Below are 10,227 nucleotides of genomic sequence, written 5' to 3'. Positions count from 1 at the left end.
AAGATATTCAAAATATATGCATTCCTCCGATGGATAAAAGCACTGGTTTATTCTAATCTCTGCTCTAATAGTTTGATTTCCCAGACATCTCTCTTGGCATAATCTTTCCTATTCATTCCTAAAGCACTGGCAACATTTCAATAATTTTGGGGGTGGGGTGGGGAGGCAGGGAAATACCACATATGCACTAATCTCTGTTTATAAACTCATATGCCGTTTGGAAGATTAGGGTTGGAGTCCAGAAACCGCAAGCTCACAAACGGTCCACTTTGCCTCGCTGCTGAATAGCTTGTTTCAGGCTTGCAACAGCTGGAATATTTTTAGAACGTCTATTAATACTAATAATTAAAATCCATTTCTTAAGTTTTTCAAAAAAGCAGTTCTCCCTTTCTGCCAAAGATGGAAACAGATGGGTTAGGAAACGCTGACGGTCGTTTTTGAAAAATGGTTTGTCATCTGTGATCTGGAGTGCATATGGTTGCTTCTAGTGCTGTTTAACCCTTCAGCAGGCAGTGTATAATGCTGAACACAAACACGGTTCCACTGTATTGCCATTTGAGGAGGTGGTGGGGTGAAGCATTGCTTGATCTGAAAGCAAATAGAAACCCTAAGATACAGGAAACCTTCAGACTGAAGAATGCACCTGGGAATCACCCAGGGGTGTGGGTGTAAATTTCGCCCTGTAGGGACCCCCAACCAGCCACTTGCCTTCTTAATTTGCCCAAAGTCCTTTAAGTACTGTAGCAACACCCCTGCCTGTAACAGAAAATCATTTGCATGTTTGCTATAACTTGATCATGGATGTGGGTGCAAGAGATGTCCTGATCCCAAGACTGGCCTCTACGTTTGCTGACCACATCACCTTGTGGAGCATAGGAATGGGAAGGCTGGTCTTAAAAAAAAAATGCAATTACAGTGGTACCTCAGGTTAAGAACTTAATTCATTCTGGAGGTCAGTCCTTAACCTGAAACTGTTCTTAACCTGAGGTACCACTTTCGCTAATGGGGCCTCCTGCTGCCGCTGCACGATTTCTGTTCTCTTCCTGAAGCAAAGTTCTTAACCCGAGGTATTATTTCTGGGTTAGCGGAGTCTGTAACCTGAAGCGTCTGTAACCCGAGGTACCACTGTAGAGGATAGCATTACGGAAGGAAATCCCAAATGGAATCTGGGTGATACTTGTGACCTGAAGTCACAAAAGGAAAAGAATGTCACATAGGCCACTGTGGCACAAAACCTGATTTTTATTTTTATTTTTACTAAGGGTTGTCCCAGCTGCCTTTTTGTTTAGGAAGTTCAAAAAAACTTGCTGGGATGGAGCGCAGGTAAGAGCAGAGGCATGATACAAGAGAAATCAGAAGCTGCCTGGTTCTCCAAGAATGAGGGGGTGTTCTTAACACATCAGGTGTGTGTGTGTATTGGGCATCAGGTCTGAGAATTCCTGCAGTTTACAGAGCCGTAAGAAAAATACAGAACTCATTATATAATGTATATTGGGATATATCAGGCTTCCTCAACCTCGACCCTCCAGATGTTCTGGGACTACAACTCCCATGATCCCTACCTAGCAGGACCAGTGGTCAGGGATGATGGGAATTGTAGTCTCAAAACATCTGGCGGTCCGAGGTTGAGGAAGCCTGGGATATATGATATATTATGAGAATATAACTCTTTATATGATGTATACTGAAATTAAAAAGATTTTCAAGCTGATGATTCCCAAGAAACCCAAAGCTTTTCTTTTAGGAATTATAGATAACGATGTAGTAAAAAAGTTGGTTAATTTATTCATGTATATAATGACAGCGGCATGAATACTGTATGCCCAAAGAAAGGTGGACGGAGAAGTTGCAACAAAGAAAGACTGGCTTTTGACAAGGATGGAGTTCACGGAACTGGCAAGGTTAACAGCAGAGACCCAAATGATGAAAAATTCCTTGAGGACTAGAGACCTTTTATTGTGCATTTAAAGAACTACTATGGTGAGATGGGACCATAGGGGGACGCGGGTGGCGCTGTGGGTAAAACCTCAGCGCCTAGGACTTGCCGATCGTATGGTCGGCGGTTCGAATCCCCGCGGCGGGGTGAGCTCCCGTCTTTCGGTCCCAGCTCCTGCCCACCTAGCAGTTCGAAAGCACCCTTAAGTGCAAGTAGATAAATAGGTACCGCTTTATAGCGGGAAGGTAAACGGCGTTCCGTGTGCTGCGCTGGCTCGCCAGATGCAGCTTGTCACGCTGGCCACATGACCCGGAAGTGTCTGCGGACAGCGCTGGCTCCCGGCCTCTAGAGTGAGATGAGCGCACAACCCTAGAGTCGGACACGACTGGCCCGTACGGGCAGGGGTACCTTTACCTTTTATGGTGAGATGAAAACACGAGCAGGACTTGAAATATGAGCAATAGTGTGAATTATTAAGACAATTTGGTTAAATAGTACATGTGAAATATGCAGCATTCAAGGGTAATAAATATGGAAAGGGAGGATGGGAAGTCAATTGATAATGTAATTTACAGTCTATGTTAAAAAAGGGGGGGGGGAGACAAAGAAAAATACAGAACTTATTCCACGCTTGCCAGTTCTTGGGTTAACAACTCTAAACATGTTGTTCTAAGCATATTCCAGTTGTGTCACACAGGCTGAACTGTGCGATAAAAGAGGCAATCCCTACATTGCAAGTCTTTCTGACTTGATGTTGTTGCATATTTGTGTGATGGATAGGTCCCTGTTTGGGCACCTATTAGCAGGTCAAAGCCTGCAGGCCTTGAAAGGAAGAATCTTGGGAGACACACACAGACACACACAACTGTCTTAGGCAGCTGTAACCTGCCGGGCCTGTTTGGTAGCTTCCCTCCTCCTAACTGTTAGAGCAAGCAGAGAAAACTCCCCAGGAGAAGCCAACCACCTATGTCAACAACAAAAATCCCTGAAATAGTAAGTGTGGCTTTCGAAAACCTTTAAGCAACTGCCAGTTATTTATTTTTATTTTTTAAATGGCATATGTTCTAGGCAAATCCCTGCGGTGGTTTGAGGGGAAATGATATTGATAAACCATATCCCCCACCCCAAATGATTTGCTTTCAGCTGAAGAACACTCAGAGCAAGGAAACCATTTTATTTTTTTACAACTGACTCAGGCATGGTTTTCCAAGAATAAGGTTGCTCCTGCAACGATCTTCGGATAAACACATTACGCAAACGGATTCCCTAACAAGCCACACTCTCTTTTATCAGCCTGAGATTTGCTGATAAGAAGAAAGTGGTAAAGATAAATTTATTCTGCATAGAAATGTCCATTATGGGATATAGTCAGGCATTTTACAGGGCTTCAGGTAAAATGCAACATGCACACTGGCTCCTATTGCCATGTGAGCTGCTCTTTGACAGTAATAAATTATCTATCTATCTATCTATCTATCTATCTATCTATCTATCTATCTATCTGGCTCCTACTGCCAAAGGTTATATCATCCCTGCCCTGAAGGCAGAATCCAGCCTTCAGCAACCCAGTGTTACACCATACAATATGCCACATTGCCATGAGGACAGAGATGGGGTGGGTGGGAATCAATCATTAAACCCATCAAACTGCAGCATGCCAGAATCCAAAGAAAACCAGCGCTGTCTCATGCCAGAGAAGTAACACAATGCAATTCAAGGAGCAGCCACATGCTCGAAGAGAAGATGACAAGGGGATGGGTTTTTTTGTCACCCAAGCCAACCAGGGGAAGATGCCTTTATTATCCGACATTGTGATGAGTGTGGAGCGAAACTCTTCCGTGCCACAGAGAATCTTCTAGAGCAGCCTTCTCCAACCTGGGATCTTACAGATGTTTGGGGCTACAACTCACGACCACCAGCCTTAGCTGTGCTACGTGAGACGGACGGCAGTCGTAGTCCCAAAAAAGATCTGAAGAGTGTGAGGTTGGGGAAGGTGGCCTTAGAACAAATATTTTGAGGGCCTCTTGCATTCTACAACGTCCATATCTCATCTCAGAGGCTCTCTCAACCTCTTACTGCCAGAGATAAGAGGTAAACCAACCTAATACTAAGATGTTAACAGGGGGAGAAGAATCCTTCTTGGTATCAGGGAGACACCGATGAAAATGGAACCATAGCCATCACCTGTCCCAGTTCTGTATATATTGAAGGCTCTCTGCTTCTGTGACATCACCACTGTTCAGAAACCTCTTCCTATTCTCCACCTGAAGCTTATGAATGGACGGCTTGAAGTTACCATTTCCCATACCAATGTTCTTCATTCATACTGAGTGTTCTCTCCACTCTACTGAGTTTACAGAGTGCCGTCATGACCCTCTCTTTCTAATCAAACCCACTTGTTCCGCGCAAATAATTTATTTCAAGCATTGCCCTCCCTGTTCCACACCGTGATTCTGAAACAACCGAGAATAATCCAATGCACCTTCCAGGCTCTCAAGAAGCGAGCAAACACTATGGTCTTTTCTGGGCAATAAATGCTGATACAAATATGCAAAAATGCAGCGACACAGAAGTGGGGCTTAAGAGCATGATGTCCTGGTTATAATATTAATCCCAAGAGTAATTATACAAAGAAAACAATAGGAATAAGTCACCTCCCAAGAACTCTCAGCACCCTTGGCAAACTACAGTTCCCAGGATTCTTTGAGGGTAGCCTGCTTAAAGTGGTAGGATATGTATTTAGATGTTTAGTGATGGGGGGACCATACAGTTTTACTGTTTCTTCTTGAGGTGGGGAATCTTTCTTCCACAAAGGGGCAGGGAAGTGGTCAGCGGGGGGGGTACAAAGCCAGAACTCATTCACATATACATACGTGTGTCATGCCTCATTCTCTGACTCTCTCTCTCTCTAAACGCCCGCCCCCCCTTAGAGTACACAAACAGCTGCAGAAAAACTCAGTGAGGCTTCAAGTGGAGAGTTCACCTACACTAAGCATACACATGGTATTTCCTGTTTATCTTCTTTCTGGCCCACAGAGAGACTTGCAATTTTTCAATTCCCCGAATCCCACTAGCTTCCACTGTCTGGGTGAGGACTATCAGTCAAGTGAGAGGAGTGGAAGTTCTTTCCTCCCCTTGTATCCCAGTTCCCTCAACTTTTGATACTTCTCCCAAATTCCTTTCCCTCAGACCTCCCACCACAGACAGAAGACGTCTATAACTGCTTTCGGCCAAGTTTATCTTGTTCCAAGACTGCTCAAATAGCCCGACAGGGAATGCTTTGCGAGGGCAGTAGAAAGGGAACAAAAAGAGGCAGCGACTTGTTCATACTCTCTCCCTCAGGGCAGACACAGAGGGGACCATCATTACCATACTGTAATCACAGTGAAGTCTCTATATGTTGAGAAATGTGGAAAAGCGGTGCTGGAATCTAACGCAGAACACATAGCCTTGTGCTGATTGACAAAACCAAATGGACCCTTCGAGTTTTCCTGACGAATGCTGAAAAACAATTATCTCAACCTAGTGAGGACCTTTATGGGTCTTTATCTTTAAACTCAACTTGGACTCGGCAGCCCTTTAAACAGGGGACTGTCCTCTGTAAAACAGGACACATGGACACCCCACCAGTTAGTAGAGAGCCAGGAGGGGAAATAGAATTGAACACAGGAAAAAGGCTGGATGTCAAGAAGCAGGGCTTTCAGATATCAAACTGAAGCAACTATTTGGCTGAAAGCTTCTACTGTTGTTTCTGAAACTTCTGAAAACTGTATGGCAAATTCCCTACTCCCACAAAGAACTGAGAGGGCCAAAAAGACAACACATCCCAATTTAGTTTTAAATATAGATTCTGACTATATATATATACATACATGACAGCTTGGGCAACCAAATAAGTAATTGCCTGAATGAGAATATCCTTATGGATTTCTCAAGACACAGCATCCACTTCCCCATAAAGAATGAATCCAAGTTCTGTATGATAAAATATCTGTAGTATTCCCTGTAAGTTGCCCTCGGACAAAAAATAAAACAGTACAGTATTAAGGGTATTTTTATTGCCTGAAGTAAAAAAAGAGTCCCCTTGGAGGAACAGCAAGCTACGTCTAACTGTTAAATCCTTCACTCTTCAGAACAAATGGAGGGAAAGAATGCCCTGAGGTAGAACGAAGACTGCCACCGCAAGTGGAAGAGACTGGCAGATTTCCAGATATGGATGGACCACAGTTTATTTGCATAAAAATTAAGTCACTTCCAGCTGTCCTCCTCTTCGGTGGTGCAGGTGCAGACTCAGCATGCAGCCGCCTTTGATGAGCTCAATCAATGGCAATGGAGGTTTTCAAGGACTGGGAACTGTAAACTCTCCCAACAAAAATCAGATCAGGGCACCATGCGAAGGAACTGCAGAGTCATGTTTCTCAGATACAGAAAACAGTTTCAAAGCATCTGGGAGTCAAGGGAATTCCTGTCGCTGTGCACCTAGAGCACTGTTTGGGTGTGGACGCTTCATGTCTGAACCTCTGCTCACTTTGTGGCCTCGTCTCTCAGCCTAACCTACCCCTGAAGACCTTCAACTTGTCTGGGTAGCGCATTGGCGGCCAGTGCAGTTCTTTCGGCAGTGGCGTTGCACATTGTTCAAAGGACCACCGCTTCTGCGATCTCATTGCACCCTTCTGCATTGGCTGCAGCTTCCAGATCAGCCGCAAGGAGAGTCACACACAGTGTCCTGGGTGGAGGTAGATGTGCAGTTCTGCCCTAGAAAACTCCCAGCATGCTCGCTGCCCGCACACACCTGACTTCTGCAGGTTCTTAGGCTGTCCTGCACGCTGTACCAGGGTAACATCCTAGATGCTGGGATCGCAAGCCATGTCACTGTACCAGCCGCTGCAGCTGGTAACATTTGGCTTGTGGATGAGGCCGGACCATCCCAGGACGAGAGTATCTTGTGAGACCCAGGTAGTAGGATGTAGTTGGGAGCACGTGACCAGAAAACCAAGGACCCAGCATCAAAAACCAATTCCGCAGCCGGCGCCTGGTGCAATGACAGCGGAAAAGTAACTCGTCATGTTTTAAAAAGGAAATAATATGTACTAGGACACAGGATATGGTTCACCCCAAACCTCAATGTCCAGTAATCAAACCATGGTTATAATCAGATCGCCTCCTCTCTGCCATTTAATGAAATCATCAACAACATTGCTGAAATTTTAACGGTTGCATTTTCGTTGTGTTTACAAGCCGCCAAACAGCGAGAGAGGTGCAGAATAAAAATGCTCAGTTAATGAATGGATTTCTTTAGTCCTGACTTGTTTACATGAACCTCAGTACCTAAACCCATATGACTCAAATAACCTGATTAGAATTAAGTGCTAGTTTTATGGACTTTAAAAGGAAGCAGACCGGCTTAAATCTAAATCTAGTTCATGGTTCAGGAACATGCATAGATTTATCTAACATTCCACAGTTGCTTCCTGGGACATCTGGTGATGAGACATTTGCCCCGGGGGGGGGGTGAACTGCTTTGGTTAACCTTTGGCCTTTTAAGTAATAACACAGAGGCAATTTCTCTCATGCACATTTCTTCACATCGAGTGAGGCAATTTTACTCCAGGGTGAGAGAACCAGAATGTGCCAACTAAACATGCACAGCTGAGACACTGAGGAGGGGTGCTGCAGGAAATGCCCAAAAGAACAAAATTTGGAGCAAATATTTTGAAACAGTATAACAACAACTCTGAATTTAAAGCTATCCACAAATAGAATGTACCGTATTTTTTGCTCTATAAGACGCTCCAGACCACAAGACGCACCTAGTTTTTGGAGGAGGAAAACAAGGAAAAAAATATTTTGAATCTCAGAAGCCAGAACAGCAAGAGGTATCACTGTGCAGTGAAAGCAGCAATCCCTCTTGCTGTTCTGGCTTCTGGGATAGCTGCGCAGCCTGCATTCGCTCCATAAGACGCACACACATTTCCCCTTACTTTTTAGGAGGGAAAAAGTGAGTCTTATAGAGCAAAAAATGCGGTACGTTTCTATCTGGTATTTGCTCCACTTCAAACTTTGGATGCTCCAGTTGCACAAATAGTTTGTGCAGGACAAATTGTCAAGAGTGATACTTTGTGTGTGCGCCTCTTCTTTCCCCCCAGTGTTGGTTTTATGAGCCCCCAGCTGTGCCCTGACACTAAATAGAAGATGTAAATAAGGAGTTCAGGTCTGAAGCCCCAAAACACAGTTTTCAACCTCCACAAGTAGCCATAACTTAAGGCTGACATGGCTATTTAAACATATTTATTGGGTGAAGAAATACAAACACAGCCGCTTGAGACACACAAAAGCCATTTCAAGCAACTGGCTAGAGCAAACAAAAAAAACGGAACGTTGCAAAGACCGTTAAGCAGAAACAAAAGCTCCAGGTCAGAGGGAGCACAGATTCAAGACAGCAGGTGTGCAACCTTCAACAAGGAGTTAGTTGAGTGGAAAGTTATTTTCCTCCCCTCAGTCAAAACAAATTCCTGCCCTATTAAAAGCACCCCGCTTCAAATGGAAAAACATCAATTTAGCACCTCCTAGTGGACTCTCAAGGAAATGCAGAATTGTTTTCCTGGCCAAACTATTGATGATGATGATGATTATGATAACAACCACCCACCCTTCATCCAAAGGTCCCAGAGCATGTGATAGCAATTTAAAATGAAACATTAAAAAAAGAAACAGTTCAAAACAACTTAAACTCATGAAAATAGGGTGGGTCCTCCAATACATACCTCTCAGGGCCAGGTAAGTGGTACATCTTCAGCATTTGACAAAAACTGCATAGTGAAGTTGCTAGACTGACTTCTGTGGGGAAAGAGTTCTACAACTTAGGGGCTGTTTTTATTAGTCGCTTTTTTTCAGAAAGGTTTGCTTATTCAGTTCTCATATTTAATTGGGTGACTTGGTCTGCAACTTGCATCGTTATAACTCAAAGAGGATGATGCTTCAACACGCTACAATACATACTGCAGTCAGAACTGCAACAGGGAACAAGGGCTGAGGCCTCTGCCTTCTGCCAAGTGCGAAAATGGCTTATTTAGCTCAGAAAGTTAAAGGAACCCTGGACAGTTAAGACCAGCCAAATCTGTCTATGGGGTGTGGCGCTTGTCTCTGCTTTCAGGCCGAGGGAGCCGGCGTTAGTCCACAGACAGTTTTTCCAGGTCAAGTGGCCAGCATGACTAAACTGCTTCTGGCACAACAGGACACCGTGACGAGTGCCAGAGCGCACGGAAACACCATTTACCTTCCCGCCACAGTGGTACCTATTCATATACTTGCGCTGGTGTGCTTTCCAACTACTAGGTTGGCAGGAGCTGGGACAAAGCAATGGGAGCTCACTCCGTAGCAGGGATTCGAAGCACCAACCTTACGATCTGCAATCCCAAGAGGCTCAGTGGTTTAGACCACGGCACCACCCTCGTCCCCATAGAATTGTCTACTACTCAGAAGGAGAAAAACTCTCCAGGGCTTCAGATAGATTTCTCTGTTGGTTGTACCTGGAGATGCTGAGGACTGAACCTGGGACCTTTGGTAGGCAACTTTTGTCCAGAGCCTCCTTTTTGTGTCTGTGAGGGGAGAGACGTCTGCTTTCGAAGCTGATTGGTGATTCTCATTTGATGCCTGAAAGCACACAAGGATCTGGGTTATTTACTACACTCATTGTTCTCCGAGAACACAGACTGCTCCAGGAGAACATCTGTCACTTGCAAACACACTGAGCACAAGCAGTCAGCACTTTTTTGTGTAGGCGAAAGCTCCCAAGTTAGCTCTTAAAAGTCAGACCAACTTTTATCTATCCTTTTAGCCAGGGCATATGCTGCATGAATAAGCAGCACCTCTTAAGACAGGCTCCCAATTAGCATTTCTTCTTACTCCTGGATACCAGATGGAGGAGCAATTGTGGGTTCATCCTAACAAATGCTTGCAAGAAACTGCAACTCAAGTGAAGAATTTTAAAGTGTTAAAATGTCATAGGTACTAAGCAATAACCAAAAATAAAATAAAAATATTCAGAGCTTGCAGCTAAGTCTCTTGAAAAGACAAACTGGAGGAACGGTTTCCTGTCACTTTTTCTTCAAACCAAGGCCACAAGAGTAGAACATGGTCAGAATTGGCTTTCTGTTGGATCAGGGCCATCTCCTTGTCAATCTCCTGATGCTGTATGACACCAGGAGATTTTTATTTCAATCCGAAGCAGACAAAGCTTGAATGGAAATGAACTCAAGTGCCAAATTGGGAAGGTGGTGACTTCAAGCCAT

This window comes from Podarcis filfolensis (assembly GCF_964270895.1).
Source record: "Podarcis filfolensis genome assembly, chromosome: 6".
In the NCBI taxonomy this organism is placed as follows: domain Eukaryota; kingdom Metazoa; phylum Chordata; class Lepidosauria; order Squamata; family Lacertidae; genus Podarcis; species Podarcis filfolensis.
This window is presented reverse-complemented; position numbering follows the sequence as displayed.